The 19,563-nt window shown below is 42.1% G+C and overlaps 1 protein-coding gene across 4 annotated transcripts in view; it reads left to right on the top strand.

Moving 5' to 3' along the window:
• Positions 1-344: 344 nt before the first annotated feature.
• The window catches only part of SMAD1 (SMAD family member 1), a 43,614-nt gene continuing 24,395 nt past the window's right edge, over positions 345-19,563 (top strand). For 2 of the 4 annotated variants that reach the window (XM_066547984.1, XM_066547981.1), the window contains exon 1: positions 345-497. The gene's annotated coding sequence lies outside the window, so the exon portion shown is untranslated. Of the gene's footprint in view, positions 498-640; positions 748-19,563 lie in introns of those variants that run through there. The other 2 variants (XM_066547983.1, XM_066547985.1) reach the window with 2 other exon arrangements.

The following is a 19,563-nucleotide window of genomic DNA, read 5'->3' as shown; positions in this document are numbered from 1 at the left end:
AGCGGCAGGACATACTCCTATTCTATCAGGAATAGACTTTAACAAGTCGGACAGCATCTGCCGCTGTCCCCGCAGCTCCGCTGCCGGAGCTCCCCAGCCTCCCCGGCGGGGCAGGAACGCCTTTTGAGCCGCAGTGAGGGTGTCGGAGGGGGCTCACACCCGGGGCGGGGGTCGGGCTGTGGCTTAGGGCACACAGCGGCCGCGCCGTGCCGGGCTGGGCTGTGCCGTGCCGGGGCCGCTCTCCGGCGGCGGGCGCAGCGCTCCCAGCGGGATCCGGCGGCGCGGCGGCGGGGGCGGGAATTTGGGGAGGATCCCTGGCCGGGCCGGTGCGTGTGTGTGTGTGAGTGTGTGAGTGTGTGTGTGAGTGAGTGTGCCGGTGAGCGGCGCGGGGCGGCTCCGGCCGCCTGACGCCAGCCAGGCCACATCCATCCCGATCCCAATTCCGATCCCGACGTGGAGGAGCTGCCTGCTGGCCGCCCGTCACCGCCCGCCAGCCGGTAACAACTTCGCGTCCCCCGCGCCTCTCCCCGCTCACTGCCCCCGGGGCCGGGCGGCTGTGCCCGCGCATCCTCCTCCTCCTCCTCCTCCTCCTCCTCCTCCTCCTCCTCCCCGCTCCTTGCCCGCGCTGCCCGGCGGTCCCCGGCGGCGGGAGCGGCTCCGGGCAGCGCTGCGCTCCCGCTCTCCTCCCGGCATGATGGCGTCCCTGCGGCGGCCCGGCGGGCACCGCTCCCGGCTCCAACTTGGTGGGTAGGTGCTGCGCCGGGCCCGGCGGGCGGAGAGCCCTTCCCTGCCGGGAAGCCGCCGTCCTGCGGCTCCTCCCCGGCCCCGGCCCCAGCCCCAGCGTGGCCCGCGGGGACGCGGCGGAGCCCCGCCGGCCGGGCAGGGGCCGCCTTTGTGTGTGCGGGAACAGCCCTTCGCCTCCCGCCTCGGCCCGGCCGCGTCCCTCTCCCTCTAATTTATCTGCTTTCTTCTTTTTTCCCCCTTCCTTTCTTTCCGCAGCCCCTTACCCTCCTGGTTTTTTTTTTCCCTCCCCTCCCCTGCTTTCTTCTTTAATGACAAATCTGTGCTTAGAGGTCAAGGAAAGTTCACTTTTTTTTTTTCCTCTTCCCTGTTAGAGGGTTTGGATACTTGAGATTTTCCCCCTCTTCGGTATAGTTGCTTCATATACTCGTACAGCCAAATAATCTTATCCTGAATATAGATCTTTAAAGCTTATTAAAATTTACTGGCGTGGAAATATTCAGTCATGCGTTCGAAACGATCTGGGCCAAATGCTGACTTTTTTTTTTTTTTTTTTTAATATAAACTGAAGTCAGAGCGAGTTCTGACCGAGCAGGGTTGCTGTGATTGCTCTTTTGTTAGTAGATCAATCTGAAAAAGGTACGTGGTCCGACCTTACAGTTTGCTTTTACAGTATCTGGTTAACAACAGCTTATTCTGAAAATTAATCGTTATTTTGATGTATTTTAGGATAACATGATGCTCACTGCATGTCTACAGTTTTATTTAGGGAAATGTTTTCAACAGAGGTTAATAAAAACAGTATTGTTAGAGCCAGATGGGGAGGAGTAAAAGTAGATGTGTATTTCAGATCTAGGCAAATGGAAAAGCTCATTGCCTGAAACATGTCAGTGTTTAATGGATGTCAGTGTTCAAAGATACTGCACCTTAAAACTAACATGCTTCTTAGGAAAGAGCTGTCATAGCTGATAGTTTGAATCTGTTTTGCACACAGAGGGGAAGTCAGAAAAAGAAAACTTGTTTAAAATTTTTTCTTCCGATAGTTATATGTATTTTTAAGCAGCATTGAGGAGTAAGAATTAAAACTGTAGCTTACCCAGCCCTTGGAGAACACTTTTCTTTGCAGGTGTGTGTCTGTAATTCTTCATGTGGCTGACTGCATGCAGCTTGTCATGTTAAACAATAGGAACAAATCATGTGAGGGAACCTAAGTTTGGCTTATTTTTTTCTTTTACTTGTGAGTAATGACTTGGCTGAATTATGGGATCTGAGTTTTTTAGTTGCAGCTGATTAATACTTAATTTCCCCCTTAAACCAGAGAGCAGTGCTGTGAAGCTTTTTCAAGGTTCTCATTGGATCGTAGTGCAGGTTTTGAGTGCTCACTTCTCTGTTGTGACTGGAAGAACATCAGTATGAAAATGAGAGCAATCTGGCCCTTTTTGGAGTCCTTGCTGTGGTCTTAGGGCTGAAGTCTTGCAATTTACTTCAGACTTTAAGTAGGCACTTGAGAGAAATTTCGCTTGATTTGGGTGATCCAGAAGGCTTCCACAGCTATGAGAAATGATCAGTTCAAGGCATGATCAGGTTACCCTAAGGGTAGGGATTTGTCCTTGCATCTGTTTTGACCCCATTACCATTGGGTATGTAATCAAATACATTTTTTCCTACTCTGTTCTGTTCAACTTGCTTTTTTGTGTACCCTTGAAGATGGGACAATCTGATACATTTAAGAGAAGTGACTGAGTAAACAGATGGAGATCTTTCTGTTTTCATATAAATAGTAACTATCAAATCAAATATTTGAAAACTGATGAGTTTGGTGCTTGCTTTTCCTCTGTAGTTTGAAAACAGAAGTAAAGAGTTGAACATGAAGAAAAACAATACAAAGGTTAATAAAAGTGCTACGTGTGTTTCTGAGTACTGGGAAATTATTCAGATGAAACCATGATTTTGTTTGCTTGCTATAAAGATTTAAATTTTAAAAATGAAGGGGTTAAGACTGTTTTGGTTTGGTTTTTTTTTTATATTAAAGCATGAATGCACTGGTTATTATATATTGCCAGTATTCTGCTCTGTGCAGCCCAAGCTGTGTGCGTAAAATATCATTTGAGTAGTCTTACAGGCCTAATGGAGGCATCATCTCAGCTTTATAAATAATGTAAGTTGTGTATAATGTGGAGTCCCCAGAGACTGCAGAGAAAGCATCATTACCAGCCTTTTCAACCTGCTGGAGATCTTAAATTGATTTACAGCACTGAACTGGTGCAAAATGATACATCAGGATGACACAGGGTCAACCTGTAAAAGTCTGTGATGTGAGCCTGTTAGTTCAGTCATCATAATTAAAGCATATTATGAGGGCAGCGAAGCAAGTGTCTGTGACATGTCCCATTGTGCTTCAGATACAGCTGCTTGAAGAATCAGATAAAGAGAGCACCGTGTGTATTATTTAAGTTATGCAAAGAGTAGTTGGAATTAAAGTTGGTGGCCCTGTGAAGAGTAAAAGCTGAACCAGTTTAGGTTGATTCTCAACCTCTTCCTTGCAGTCTTTAGGAGCTGAAATAGATGAAGGCACGTGCAGCTATGGGATGGATGAGTGGGGAAGTGGTTGTGAGTGAATCTCTGAAATTTATACATCCTTTTTTTAAAGGATCAGCTAGACTTTACCTGCAGACTGTGCTATCAGATAGCAAAGGAACAACTGGCAAACAAGCTAATTGTTTGGATTTTTGCCCCCTAGTATTTCTGTCCTACTGAAGTTTCTACTTGCCTGTTGAAACATTCCTGAAGATCTGAGTTCTTGTATAAGACAGAGCATTTTAGTCATTTCTTGAACTATATGGCCAAACTTCTAGAGCAGAGACTATAATTTTGAATATGAGTTGGCATAGGTCACTTTTCTTAGTGAAGACAACTGAGGCTTCAGATTCGTGTTTTCCTCTAACAGCCCTAGAAAACAGCATGCCACAGGTAGTAAAATGTTTGCTAAGTACTCAGTACCTTAGGTCTTGCTGTTTCTGCTGCTAAAATCACTCTGATGTGTTTGGGGAAAAGTCCTGCAAAAACAACTTTTTTTTTCTTCTTTCTGCTAGTCTGTGCTGCTTGGGGATTTGAGAGTTTTGCATTTGTTAGTGTTTAAACCAGCTCCTCATACCTTAAGCGGTGTGAGTTTTTAATCTCCTGAGGTTCTCCCAGCCCAGAAAGAAACATACCTTATTTTTAGTCATAAATATAAGTAAAAAAATAATTTTGAGGCATGCAAGTGGAGCAAACAAAATAAATGGTCAAAATAAGTGGTAAGAGATTTATTAGTCTCCAGGTTCAGCTGCACCTCAAGAGTATGTGCTTTTGCTAAGGTGCATTTCAAGTGGCAGATAAAAGAATTAAAGCTCACTTTGGAGTGCAGTGGCTTTTAAAATGTGGATGTGGAGCTGTCTTCTGCTGTGTCAGTGCAGATGAAGAAACTATAATATTGGAGAGTGAGCCATAAAATCTGTGAAAATGAAAGTCAGATTGCACAAATTGCTTTATGCTTGATGAAGTGATCTTACCGGTGTGTGGGGCTTTTGTTTTTTGTTAGTTTTGTTTCTGGTTATTTTTTTAATTTCTGGTTTAGGTTTTCATGACAAACTCACTCAGTTTTGCTTTCAGAGTGGGGAAAGATCTGTTCTGTCCATAAAAACTCACTGTTTTTCCTTGTAGTAAGAGCAGACTAATGTTCTTCCACGGGCCTTTCTTCTGTGCATAGTAAAAAACTGAATGCATACCAGTCCTAATAATTAAAAGATGATATGCAGTTCCTAGAAGTTTTCCTTTGAAATGTACTGAGTGGAAAATTCGAGTTTAAAATACAAACCCCAGCTTGGCAAGCGAGGTTTGAAATGCTGGTGACTTACAGGCTCATCTACACAGGCATCTTGCAATTTTCAAGCTGTAGAACAGCACAGAGAAATTTTATATTAGAATGGAGGGTTTTGCTCGGGGTGGGAAGGAAGTTACTGTAAATTGATATTTTTAAAGTTTTAGTGTTGCATCCCCGCAGTCTGAGGTATAACTATTTCCATTAGAATGTTGCTACTCTTCAAGATTTGAAATAACCAGAGAAAATGTTCGATTGGGCCTTCTGTGGAGGGCTTTACAGAGGGTGGATTCAGGGGTGAGGACACCCTTGGCTAATGGTTGCCACAAAGATCCCTATCCTTCTCCTCAGACAAATGGTAATTTGCATTACAGAAGCTTTTCGGGTTGCTGTGTATTTGAGTGGGGAATGCCCCACGTGTTTTTTAACGGGATGGAGAAGGCAGATGTTTCATAAAGTATGCTGATTTCAAGGAATGAAGCCATGTTCTAGAATGACCCCAGATCATACAGGATTCTTTCCCTGCATCCATTTGTCACCTGCATGTGCTAGCACTGGAAGTTCCTCCCAGTTTAATGGGAACAAAGGTTGAGCACAGTCCTCCTGATTAGACTGTGAGGTCAAGTGTTCCATGAATGAAACTCCAAACTCCGTCGAGCTGTGGGGATGGGTCCATTTGTGTTATTTTTTTATTTTGGGAAAGGTGGAAGGATGTGTCGGGAGCTGTGGCAGTGGGATTGCTCTGGTGGAAGGGTTGTGGGGCTGTAGTGCCACACAGCAGCTGGGTTGAGCCATCATTGGATCCCAAAGGGTTTTCTGCAAGCAGGGATTGCTTGGCTCAGTTGTACACTTCTGGTGACTACTGTCTTGGGAGACTGTGTAGAAGCTGAGTTTAGATCAAGAGTTGAAGCTTTTTTCTTCCTGTCTCTAGACTTTGCAGTGTAGGGAAGCTGACCAGTAGAGCTGTTCTGGACACTTGCACAATTTGGTTGTTCTAACATAATTCTGTAATTGTTCTGGACTACGTCACTTTTATTCCAATATGTGTTATCCACTCGGGAGAGTGATATTAGAACAGATGTCACCAGTCTCTCCCATTTGGTTCTTCCCTCATCCTTTCTCCAGCATGCACAGGCAAAGTCTAGAGTACAAGGAGAAAAACAAATTATTTTTAAACATGTCTTTATATAAGTCATTATATTTAGGCACTGTTCAAAGCAGTATCATCCAAACCCAACTATTATGTTGAGTTGGCATGTAAGCAAATGATTAATGTGGTTCACCAGTGATTTCTGAAGCATTATTTCATATTTCTGTACTTATAAAGGGAACACTCTTCCCAACATGGCAGCAGATGAGACTGTCTAAGCCAGTGTAGACAGTCTGAATTATAGCACTTAATGGTATTCAGAAGTATATCACTTGTTGCATGTTTTTGTCATTAAAACTACTAAAATGCCAATCCACATCAAAGTGATCTATGGGCTATCAATCCAATATTGGGTAACTTGAAAATAAGATACCCATTAAAATTTTTTGTAGCGCTGAAGTGATTATAGACAGAATCATGAGAGTTTTCACTGTTTCCTTGTGTCTTTCCCCAGCAGGGGTGTAAGAATCTCATCTACCCTCCAGTTTTGACTGATGGACTTGATTCCTTCAGTACTTGGATCTTGTTTGAGGGGAAGCTGAAAATATAGATTTCAGCTCAGTACAGGTTTCATCCCTGAGTAGAACTTGGATTTCAGGGTTTGCAGCATTACAGAGTTTCTTCTCCAGAAGTGGCAAGACTGATGTACATGTTTAAGGGCATATCTAAGTAGATGAAAGCAAAAAAAGCATATGTGCACACACTTGACACTTCTGTAGCAGCTTGAGAAGTTTCCCGTGAGTTCAGAGAATCTTGTATGTTCAGATTGATTGGTGCATGCAGTGACCACAGTTGATGATACCTCTACTTGGTTTTCTTTCTCACTTTGTTCCAACACTGCAAACTGGTATCTCATTCTTCTGTGTTGACATGAAAGATTAAATTACTGAGATATTTTTCTTGTAAATAATTTCAGACTTGTGATTTCAAGCATTTTAAGGCATTGAAAATAATATCAGCATTCTGTCTGAATGTAGCATGTTGAAACCAGGGCATGAGACTCTTCAAGATATTTTTAGTCTTACAATGGTGTGTATATAGGAACCTTCAAGTGGATAGGCATGCTGTATATGTGTGTGCACAAATGAATACCTAAAACAATATCACTGCTGTTGAAAGTTAAATTGTTTGGATCAGATAAAGGTAGGCTACACCTATATATAGTTGAGAAGAGACTGTAAATTTATCAAGGTCTGTGTATGTAATAACTATTTATATATAAATACTTAAATGCTGTTTAAATGCTTGAAATCAGTTTCAATTAAAGATGAAGTAAATAACTGGAGAATCATGTTGCAACAAATTGTGGCTTCCCCTTAAATGTGTTCCTAAGGGTGATAGGAGGAGGAAACATCTGCTGTTTGGTCAGATGCTGTTAATGAGCTGTGTATTTGACTTCATTCTGCCAGTGTATTTCACCTTTGTATCTGTTAGGTTTCGTTTGAATATTGATGTGGGAGGAATTAATCAAGTGCCCTTGTTGTCTTACATGCATCTTACTTTGTAAAGACTTTGATTCAACTGATCTGTTGAGGGAAAAATATGTAGCTTGTAACTGGACATATTTTCTGTGGCAGGGGAGAGAGGGCTCCCAAAATTTTGCCAAGATAAACATGGTAATATGTGTAAGAGTGAGCATGGATGTAGAACTGATATCTCCTACTCTTTCAGTTGATGGTTTAAATCTCTGGGGTGTTCCTGTGATTTATCCAGAATTATATCCTGAAGAACAGCAAAAAATATATGGGTTGGGTTTTTTTTGTTCTCTGTTGTTTTTTAACTCCTTGTCCTTTTCTTTCCAGCCCTCCCAAGATGTTGTAAAACAAACTCTGCTAGTGGTTTGGTAGGACAGAATAGTTGGCAGAACACCCTTGCTCACTGTTGGCCAGTTGTCTTTTTTCCAAGGTTTTCCAAGCTGTCTTACATGAAGCAAAAAATTTACTTTCAAGTTAGGCCACACACTAGCACCTGCATAGGAGTGGAGATTCTGCTCCCAGGTCCTGAGAAGTTACTAAAACTGGCTCATCAATAAAACACTGTCCTGTTTCTTTTGGTACCTAAATGCTCTGGTGTGAAATTTGACATATTTTTATGGTTTCTGGGCTGAAATATACCTTGGGGAAGGTAGGTTTGGATTTTTTTAATCTAGGAATTTTAATCTAGGAAGGGCTTTATTTAGGTTAGTAAAACTACAAACTACAAGATGATTTTTTTTGGCTTAATTCCAGGTGTAATAAAATAATCCATCCTGCCTTTGCAGATGGGCTGGCAGGCAAACAGGATGTGAACATGGCAGGGCTTAATCATGGTTGCTTAAGGTATCTGGTGCTATAGTGATGAGCATGGGATGGGAACCTCTGTAGATCAGAATTTTCCAGTAGCTCACAAGCAGTGAAAAATGGGGTGGAAAAGTGGCTTCTTACCAGGGCTGTATGTGAAGCAAAGTGACAGTGATGAGGATTTGTGTTGTAATTGAACAGGGCCATACATGAAGCCAAACTTCAAGGGTACAAGCATGAAGGGAGGAAGAGTGAGGCAATTCAGAAGGCTTCTGAATTCTCTGAAGTGGTCAAAATCAGGGAGAAAGCAGCTTTCTTGTGTGTCTGCCTGTGCACAGAGCTCAGTCCCTACCTCAGTGTAGTAGCCCTTGATGTGATGTTGTAGTTGTGCCAAAGCAAGTGGAGTTCTACCCAGCTTTCTTGAACCAGTTGCTTTTCTGAAGTGTGACCAAGTTAATTGGTCACACTTGAACCACAATTGGTGGTTGTTTTGGGAGTTTCACAGAATCACAGTATGGTTGAAATTGGAAGGGACCTCTGGAGCTCATCTGGTCCAGCCCCCTGCTCAATCATGGCCATAAAGGTTGCCCAGGACCATATCTGGATGACTTCTGTTTTTCCAGTTGTGTGAGAACTGCTCTATTGTTTTGTCCCAACAGTGAATAAAGTAGAGTTGAAATTTATTTCAACTTCAAAAGACCTGCCAACATGTACATGATGGCTTTAGGGATTGCTACATGCATAATGCCATTACACTGGTTAATTTCAAATGTGTGCTAGTATTCCAGGAATCCCAAACACATCTAAAGCATGTGCTTGCTTCCCTGTACAGGGAGGGAAGAGGGAGATGGGAGGGACAGAGACCCAACTTGAGTGGCTTTACTGAGGTCTTACCGTGAGTCTCCAACATTCAAGACCAGAATTTCATCTCCCTTCACACAGTCTCTTGCTCTTTGCTCTTGTCAGACACTTCTTTTTCTTTTTATCATCAAGAAGATGGATGGATGGATGGATGGATGGATAGATAGATAGATAGATAGATAGATAGATAGATAGATAGATAGATAGATAGAACATTCCTCGGTTATGTCATCATCTTAGTTCTGCTAATTACCTGGTGAATGCAGTGATGAAGTATACTAATCTGAAAAATGTGAATTTTGACCTTGCTGAATGTCTTGGAAAAACTGACTTACATATAGGTTGCCACCTTGACTGTTGCAGTTTTCTGTTCTGCTTTTTTGCCTGCTGCTGGTTTTACAGTCTGACATATTTAATAACAGGCCCTTTATTATCCATGCTAGCTAGTGTCAGTGTTAAGTGCTTTCTCTTGGATGTAGTAGCCAAAGGAAAAGTCTTTGTCTTTATTAGCTTAAAACTTAGGCTAATGCAATTATAGTTTCTGTAATGTGTCGTATTATATTTCATGTGGAAAATATTTTATAAATGCTCTTGGGTTAGAACTCTGCAGTGTATGGTATTTTTGGATAGATGGATATGAAATTGCTCTTTTTTTTCCCAAGTTTGCTCTGTAGTTACTAGAGCAGAAGGCTCTAGTGTGTGTGGTGTTTTTGGATAGATGGATATGAAATTGCTCTTTTTTCCCCAATTTTGCTGTAGTTACTAGAGCAGAAGGCAGTGGCAGTAGAGGGGGGTTGAATTGCTTGCTGGAGTGTTTGGTTATTCAGAACCAGCCAAGGCTGGGCTCCTTGCTCTGGGGATGAGAGCAGGTTTTGCAAATCAGCTGAGGTACTCGTGTCTGAGTTTGAGCTCATCTTTGACCTGGATATCACTTAAAATTTGAGGGTGGCAGCTCCCTGAGATGGAAAGACCTCTTATGAGCTGGGTTTCTCTCAGTCTCAGGCATGAATTTCTTTGTGTAGGCTGCCTGGGTGACTTTGGTGCTCTGAGCTGATCCTGCAGAAGGTGTTTTTTGGTTTATATTGGTTCTGCCAGGTTAGGAGGGTGAGCTGACTGGCAGGTAGAGGGGAAGTTGTGTTGCAGTATCAAGGCTGGCACAAGGGAGTCGAGGGAAACCTTTTCTCTCTGGGTGGGAGCGAGCACTTGTGGCTGCTCGTTGGCTTGTGGACCTGTGACCTTGCTGGCCCAAGGCAGCTGCTGGAGGTAGCCAGTCACAGGCAGTGCTGTAGCACTCCCAGATGAAGACTTCCTTAAAGTGCTTGCCAAGGAAAGGTCTAATTTACAGGGTTTTTTTCCCAGATACTTATGTTGGTGATTAGAGAGACTTGGCTGCCAGCAGTGACGTCAGCCACAGAGCCCCCGTGTAGCTGTATTGGCAGGAAAAGGACAGTGATTAATGGTGCAGTATCTTTTATGGGGGGTGAGGGAGGATCCATGGAGAGCAGCACTTTAGCAAGCTTTCCTGGGCAAGTGTTGTTTTGCTAGTGTAAACTGCAAGCTGTCTTAGAGATGTTTTTCTAGTTTAATGCAACTGCATGAGCAGAACACATCTAGTGCATGTCCTGTGTGAGACAGGACAAGTGTTTTCCCTCAGGAGGAAAAGAATGTCCAAGTTTAACTTCTTGGTAGTATAAACTTTATTTTCCTCTTTAGAGGATGAAATAACTTGAAACAATTGGCAAACTGGGTACAGTTAGCAGCATTATCAAGAAATCAGAGAAAAGGCAAATACTAAATCCACTAAAAACCCTTCTGTAAAGGCAGATTGGTGTTACCAGAAATCACTACCAGTGATGACAGTTGGGACACCTGAAGCTGATCTGTGCTGTGAGCCAGTGCAGTGTTTGCAGCTTTCCTGGGTTCTGCACCACTGCATAAATCACTTTCAAATTTTTGGCTTTCGATCCACTTTTCTCAAAAGAAATTTGGAAAGCATTTGTTTTGGTGCTATATGATAAATGTGTTTAAAAGCCCTTACTCATTTTTGTTCCGTGCATCTTTGTAGTATATTTCTTAACTTTAAGGAATTAGACTATTTACAGATTTAATATACAAACTGTAGGTATTTCCCTAGTAGCAGGAGCTACTACTTTTCCCAGTGCTGGAACGAGGTACTCACTGAATTCCCTTGTAGCCTTCTGCTGTGCTGGGGAAGTCTCCAGAACATGGGAATCTGACTGTAAGATCTTTCTAATTTTTGTCTCTGGCTTGGCTAGGCTTCTTTGTAGAAAGCATTGGCATAAATGCTCCAGGGCTGTTTACTGTATTTGACTGGATAGCTGTTCCCTTTGCCCTTCTCCCCACCAGTTTATCAGGAATGACTCTTGCTCATGGTCAGACCCAACACATCTCCTGTGGTTTGTGAGCAGGGAGCAGTTGACAAGTGGCAGTGCTGGTGACAGGCTCTTTTGGCTCAAGTCTGATACCCCTGATTTTTTCTGTCACACCTTAGCCTACTTTCTTGCTTTCACTGATTTGGGACATGAGGACTCTCAATCTTCCAGGCCAGCCAGAAGTCAGGGTTGTTTGAGCCTAAAGGCTTCTTATAATGGGAGCTGGGGAGTGCTGGTTTCAGCCCCAGAATTAAAGACATCTATGGAATAGCTAAAAGCCAAGGAGTCTGAAATCTTTGTGTGTTCTTTCCTTGCAGTAGCTTGTAGCCTAGAAGTAAGTAGTCTTGGCAAGCAACTTTGGAACTTGGAGTTCCTCTGTCCATCCTCAGTACCAGGCCAGCTGTGACTGTTTGTTCAGTAGCAGGCAGCAGTGGAAAATTTGGAAGCGTTGTGGCTGTTGTAAGCTAGCCTGCTGCTGACCTTGCAGAGCATGGGGTGTTTGGAAAATGCTGTGTTTTGGTGTCTCAGCTGTAAGAGACTTGCAGCTTTGCAAAACCTGACTTTTGAAACTTCAAACTGGTCTCAAAAAATTACGCTGGAGTGATTAATAGGTTGTCTTATTGCCATATGCAGAATCATACAGGCTCTGTTAAGAAGAAAAGCTTGCAGATAAGGGAAGAGTACTGAGTAATTCTTTATGTGGCTTGGTTCCTCTTCCAAAAGTCATGAAAAGCTTACAGATAACCAGGGAGTCAGACAGATTACAGCCCTTTTCTCCTGTTGTAAAACCTCTGTATTCCCAGTAAGCAGTGTAGGAGGATATCTCCCACTTCCTTTCAGGCTATGCTGTTCCCGACTGCTGCATTAACTATCAGCTCCTATCTGTGGGTTGAAGCCTTTGTACAGAACACTCCAAAGCCTTGATCTCAGGAATATGAGAAAACAGTTTGACGTGAGATTCTGCAGATGTTCTGGCACAGGGCTGTGACAGCTGCTTTTGCCTCATCCCACAGTTTTTTGGATCTTTCTGACTCCTCCTGAATGTCTGCACCCTTGTTTTGCCCTTTTGGGAGGGGAAAGGTGTGTCCGTGACTTCTGGGTCTATCTTTGGTGTAGACACACTCAGAGTTGTACCTCAACTGCTGGTAAAGGCTGCAATCAACCCTTTATGTGTGTTTGTGGGTGTATTTTGAATTTTTTTAACCCAGAGTGTCCTTGACTTGGTCTCAAGAGGATCCCTGATTTGTACTCGCCTGTAAGTCATAAACTTTAAAGAGTTTAATTGTCTTGTGTGGAAGCTGAAGGGGCATCTATAAACACTGTGATCTTCCATTTATAAAGGGTCTGTGACTTAGGATGGCTTGATAAATACCTAGGAACTACCAGGGGGTATTTGCTGATGGAGTTGTGCTCCTCAGTGTCCTGAGGACCTGGAGCACACTGGACTTTGTCATCTGGAGTCCAGTCCCGGTTTTCAGTGGGCCACTCGTGTCATGCTGTAATTAAATAATGTTTGATTGGACAGTGGAAGTCTGGCAAATATTGGTGTTTGTGTCTGAGTTGTATAAACTTGGCTTGGAAAGCTTTGTCATCTTTAAACACTTTCTCTGTCTAGAATGGTAGTTGTGAATTGCAGGGCACTTGATGAAATTCAGCATGGACATTTTAAAGACATGAAGAAGGTACAGCGTTTTAAAGGTAGTTTAAAGGCAAAAAAATAGCTCTTTAATTTTACAGATAAGGCAAAAACCAGGAAAGCTGGAAGAATCGTTTAAAATGAGGAAAGCTGGAGGAATCCTTTAAAAAAGTAAAGAAAGCATGCAATCTCATGAAATGCACTGAAATGTCTTCAGGGTTGGCAAACTGACTATTCTTATTTAAGGTACATAAATGGTGGATGGAGGACTAATTTGTGGAAAGATTTATTTAATTTAACAGCATTGCTTTTTTGGTTTAATTTTCATCAGTTTGTTCTGTTTTGCTGAGACTTGAGCCAATAACTCTGTTATTGGTGAATAAGTAATTTTTCTTCTCAGTTTTTCTCATCTTTTGATTTGGTGAAGGATTCTGCTTTAAAGCTGGGGATCTTGAGCTGTAATTTAACATCTTTACTTAATCTCTGATAAATGAGGTCTGGGTCACAGTCTTTAGAAGTGGTTTAATGCAGCTGATGTAACTGTATTGGTGCAGGCTCTTGGTGAAATGAATCATTTGTAGGAGCAGTGGCTTGCCTCAGCTGAGCATAACTGGAGTGCATTTGGTGGGGTTCCCCTCCTTAAAATATACTCTGTTGGAGCACTGCTCTGGCTGGGGCTCACAAACCCCTTTTTAAATTCATGCAATCTGTGCTAGACTGTCCTGTTCTCTGAAGACAAAACACATCTTGCATTTTATGAGCTTCAGTCAAAAATTTTGATGCCTGAGTGGTGATGGGCATTTTTCTTTCTTTTCTGTTTTAAAGGTTTTCCTTTATGCTGCAGATGTATGTTTTAACTGCCTAAAAAAACCCCCTGAAAGTGACATGTCAGTAAATTTTCTGCATCTCACCTGTGAAGGAAGTTCCTCCCGCCCTGTGCTGATGAATTGGAGGGAAATGCTTTTTTCAGCTGATAAAAAGAAATAAAATTCCGTGCCCTTCCCAAAGGAGGAATTCAACAATTGGACAAGTGATGTGGGACCATGTGTTGGTTTGTAAAAGGATATAGTTTGTAAAGATGTTTCCTTTGATGCCTGTGATGAATATGGATGTGTTTCCCTTGGAGAGGGTTTTGATTAAATTATGCAATTAGAGCTGACCAGACAGATCTAAATATAGGAAGAGGTTTCAGTTATCCTGCCTTTGTGTGTATTAACACACCCACACAGATGTGTGTTTGTTATTGTTGTAAACAACACCTGTTTTCTAAAGACAGTTCAAAAAGTCAGGAAAGGGAATGGTCTTTGTGGAAAAAGGGAGTTACACAGGAGTTTTATGATGAAAGGGGGAAAACAAAATCAGTTTTCCCCAGATTTGTCACCTTTAAGAAAAGGTCTTCTAACTTACTTTGATAGGTGGGTGTTCACAAAGCCATGGCCAGTGCTGCAGACTGGTCTTAGAGGTTCTCCTGCATTTTTCAGGATTTGGTCTGTGTCATCTAACAATGCTGACTGAGATCCTTGGCTGCTTCTGTAGTCCTGAGTGCTCTTAGTGTCCTGGTGGGACAATGTGTGGAGTTTAAGTACAACACAGCACAAATTAAATGGATGAACCTGCCCCAAAGATGCACAATGAAATACCCACTGTGATGGCTGGTAATTCATAATGTCTCTTGCCAACTGTTTCTTTGGATATGTTTTTCTTTTGAAGGTCTTGTCATAATTTGAGGATTTCTTTAAGAGACCTTTAGCTTGGAGACAGTGAAGAATGAAGAGTCTCTTCCTGCATAGCATTTAGGGAAAAAACCCCACCTTATGAACACTATTCTGGCAAGTTTTGTGATTCACAGCCTTGTATTCATCATATAGGTTATTTTAGTGAAGTTCATATTTTGCAATCCCATTTGTGCCAGAGTTTTGACTGAATCATCAAGTTGCAGTTCCTTCCTGACCTTGGTTAAAGTACTAGGCTGCGGTTTTAGGGATAATCTTTGAAAGCACATCCGATTCAGTTCGGTTGCTCGCCGACACCAGAAGGGATTTGTGCACACCTGGGTGGATGTTTTGATCTATCCTACTTGTACTAGCCCTGCTGTGCACCAGGCTTACCCAGCTTCCTGAACAACCATCTTGGCAAACTTGGTTTTAGTTCTTTCCTGTAGTCTTGGCAATATAAAATCTATATAAAATAAGCACGGCAAGGAGACCAGCAGGAGGTAAAGGAAGAGCTGGTGTTTTGTGACTTTGTGGAATCTCACATGCACCTGAATGCAAGAATGAGTAAAATTCCGCAGTGTGTTTCTCATCTCTGGTGAAAAAGGCAGGATATGAGGATCTGGTGATCACTTAAGAGGCTGAATAGTGTTAGTGTTTTTTGTAAACATGGTGGAGATAAAACATATGAAGGATATGGTGTTTATGTTTGTTTTCATGAGTATGGTTTTCAGTAGGTCAAAACAGTTGCAAAGGTATTGGGAAGAACTGTTCTAAACCAGGACAAGGGCAGATCTAATTGTTGATGGATGTCTGTTAGAACTGGGAAAGAACCTTTGCCATGTTCTTTTCTCACAATGATATACTTGCTTTGAAAGACTGCTGTGCTATTTTAGTTACATTGGAGCACAAGATTCGGTGTCTCACGTCTATGGAAAGTGGGTATTTTTTCTGGGGAAGCAATAGCAAAGTCACCGTAAATCTGGCAAATCTGACAAATCTAGTACCTTCAAATCCAGAAAACCTGTAGGAATTTGCTGTTGTCTTACTCCTGCAATCATGATAGTTGAGACTTCAAGGGCAAGGAGCAGTACCTTGTCTGCCAGAAGCCAAGTGGGGAGGTGTGTGGAAGAAAAGCTGTGGCTCACTGTAGAAACTGGCCCAACAATGTGTTCTTGGTTTGAACTTTGGGGAGCACTTGGAAGAGGCTGTCAGATCCTGATAATGTAAGGTTATCCCTTCATGCTCTGGACTAACAGGGCAATGGGCTTTTTGGGTTTTTGTTGCCTCTTGCCCTCCACTGGTAAATCCTACATTGCCCCTGCAGTTTCATTTTGCTCTCCCCCCGCCTGCTGAACTAAAGGGTGTTTGTGGGTATCTGGCAGGATTTTCCCTGAGGGCTGTACTGTGATACATGGGAGATTTTCTTGGAAGGGCAGTGCCTCGGCCAAATAGCTCGAGGGATGGCTCAAGAGGAGTTCTGACAGAGTGGGTATTTTGGGCTGTAACAGAGGTTGCTTCACAGGACAGGCTGCAGATACCCATCCTCCTGGCTCTTGCTGGGTCCAGGTCAGGAAAAACTCTGCCTACTCTGTTAGGTACGATGAGGTGTTTTCAACACCAGTGTGTTCCTCTTTCCTTGAATGATATGTTGCATATCAGAACATAGGATCACATATTTCAGTGTGTTTTTGAATTCTTTGTGCCATGCCAAGAGAACATAAAAGAGTTAATTTTTTTCCTTTTTCTTCTTGTCGTTTTCCAAAGCTACAAAGGAAGCCAAGTCAGGTTGTCAGCTCTCTAATGAGTTCTACAGCACTCTGATGTGAAATGTGCTTTCTTTTTACATGTGTGTTGTAATGTTACTGAGGTTTCTACTAGATTTAGTGCATTTTTCCAAGCTGAGCAAGATCTGATCTTCTGCCATAAGAAGGTGCAAAGAAAGAATTTGTTGACTAAAAGAAGGCTAATTCAGCAGAAGACTCCGGACTCTTCTGTTTCGCAAATGACATTGCTTGAAGAAAGAAATTGAAACTTTTTGCTACTTGCTCCAAGAATAGGGAGCTAGATTAAGTTAGTGCACAGTATGTTGTTACACATTCTAGCATTGCAGCTGCTTAGACTTCATGCCTTTTAGTAATACATGGAAACTGTATTTATTCCTGCTGGAATAAAGAGGCAGCTCCCTGTCTTCTATGCCAAAATCTGTTTGGGTTTGTTTCTTTTTTAAAAACGGTCTAAATATTGTACTGATTACATGAGTTGCTGGAAATATGTGTCTCTCAGAGAGGGTGAATGACTAAATATTTTTAAAGAAGCAAATTAAAATCTCTCTGCTTATTATTTCTTTATAGTGTTACTAAGTAATGGATGCTGGGAAGAGGTATGTTGACTAAGATAAATTGGATTTTTAAAATGTAGTCATAGACTAGACAGTTTTCACTATTAACAATTATTCTCACTGTGGTTCCTGCCCATTTTTATGTCTAACTGTGCTAAGCATATATTAAAAATATTTAATAGGATCCTTTTTGCCTGCATCACTGAGCCTATAATACAAATAATAAAATTGGTAGAAGAGTTAGAGTAATTTCTTGTTTGCCTGAAACTTGGGCTAGAAGTTGTTTTCCTCCCCCATCCACCCCTCTGGGAGAGGATCATCTAATTGTCCAAACCCTTTCTCCACCCATCAAAAACAGTCATTTATGCAAAGTGGGACAGTTTCCTATGGGATCTCCTGTGGGAATTTGAAAGCACTCTCATTGAATATTTTAATGTCTGCTTCATGTTGCTGATGGAGTAACTATCTTTTCTTTGAGGGCTAGAGAAATAGGACTTCACTCTTAGGCATTTTGCCTAAATATGTTTGTTTAAATACAAGGCTGGCTGGACAGATATATATAAAAATATAATGCTTACTTATTTTTTTATAGGCTGCATACAGGTTTGTGTGTTAATCCAAAAATTACAAAAAAAGACAACAGCAGTGAAGGAAGACAAATAAAACAACATCAGGATTTGAAAGGAGTTTGTTGATTCCAACACATGCATCAGCAGACAGAACACATAGTAAAAAGTGCATGGGTTTGGAAGTGTAGAGAGTGTCTGATAAGTGGGTAACAACTCAATTTCCTTTAAACTGATGCCAGATGCCTTTCGGAGAGTGTTCTGTTGTTTGGCCCAGGTTTCTGTTTCATCCCTACCTCGTGAATAAGCAGACCCTTCCAGGGCTGGTGGTCACTTAACTGCTGGAAATACTAACTCCCATTTTCCCAGAAGGGCACGTGGATTTGGGGAACAAACACACAGACTGTGTCATCTGCTGACTCGTGGTTTAATCTTTATTTTGCACTTCCAGCTGATAAGACCACTTTGTGCAGAAGTAATACAGGAAATGATGCAGTGCAGAAACCAAGAGTGGCAGAAAGGGAAATGGAATGTACTGGCAAGGGCTCAGCCCTGCAGACAAGCTCTCTGCTTCTTGGAAACAAAAATCTCAACATACATTGTGGTTTGGGTTTTATTTGTTTGGTTTTGTTGTTGTTTTTTTGCTTTGTCTGTTTGTTTGGTTTTTGGGTTTTTTAGGTTAATGTTGGTTTTGGAGCTTAGAGAAAGTAGTGTACAGCAGCCTGTGAGTTTTGTCCCCCTTCCCTTATCTTGCTGCTTGTTCAGGGCTTGGGGTGTGCTTTGGCTTTGTTTTGGAGGCAGGACTTGAGCAGGAATCCCTGGCTGGAGGCTGGTGCCCAGCTGGGTCCTGCTGAGCTGCGTTATTCCCAAGCTCACCTCCAAGCACTGTGCCTAATGCTGTTCCTCCTGCTCCCAGCAGCTGTTGCCACAGAGATGCCATCACAGCTTTGATGGTGAGGGTGAAACTTGTTTTGGAGTGCATGATTGTGGGAGTGGAATATGTGTGTGCTGCAGGATTTGATCCAAAGACTTCAGAGAATCTGTTCCTTTGGTCTGACTGCTTGGGGCTGCATCCGAGCGTCATCTTAGTCTGTGCAGAGCCCGTGTAGTAGCCCGTGTTAGGGCTGGATTTTCAGGCACTGATATGAGCACACAGTCTTAACAGACAGGACTTTTCCTTTTTCACAGCAAGTAGCTGGGTGAAAAATGGGTCAGGCCTGGGTAGAACCACATCTGCAAACATTATCGATGTTGAATGAAGCTCGGGCCAAAATGTAGACTTTGTACTTCCTCCTTTATTAGAGCTTCAACTCAAGCCTTTTAAGTCTCTTCTGTTTAATTCAAATGGAAGTGCTTTACTTGATAAACTACTGGAACTTGTAACTTTTGTGTGTGGAACTTGTATCTTTTGTTTGAAAGATACGTAGAATATTGATTGAGGTACAGACTATATATGAATTGGGAATAACTCAGTTACAAACATTTAAAGCACATGCACTGGGGTTCTGGTAATTCAGTTTTTAAATTAGCACAGCATTTTAATAGAGCACTTTACAGTGCATGTAAGGATAAAGTATACCTGGAGTACAGTCAGTGACAGTAATGGGGTTTCAGTTCATTTGACAGTATAGCACATGCCCACGTAACAAAACAAATTCTTAAATTTGCCCCAGGCTCATGCAAATCTTTCCTTGCATGGACATTATTATTTCAAATCCACTTTTTAGCATAAAAGAAATGTACCAGTTTGAAGTGTAGGTAGATGTGGCCTGTGTCTTAGTCCATAATCATTATTCCCATAAATGTAGTTTCTGCAGTCAGCCTAGTAAAACTGAACCTCTGCAATTAGGTAACTGTTCTAGTGACAAGTTAATTTGAATAAAGTAGATGGTTTTCAGCTTAAAATTCTTCAAATGTAGTGGAATACTATGAAACCATTGCAGTGTATGACAGTCAAGAGGGTAAGTGTGCCATAGCATTTGCAGTTTTCAGGTCTACAATCTTGGTATAGCTGTGAATTCCTGT

The sequence above is a fragment of the Molothrus aeneus genome, chromosome 4, assembly GCF_037042795.1.
Source record: "Molothrus aeneus isolate 106 chromosome 4, BPBGC_Maene_1.0, whole genome shotgun sequence".
In the NCBI taxonomy this organism is placed as follows: Eukaryota; Metazoa; Chordata; class Aves; order Passeriformes; family Icteridae; genus Molothrus; species Molothrus aeneus.
The sequence above is the reverse complement of the archived record's forward strand: the minus strand, read 5'-3'. Positions and strand labels throughout refer to the sequence as shown.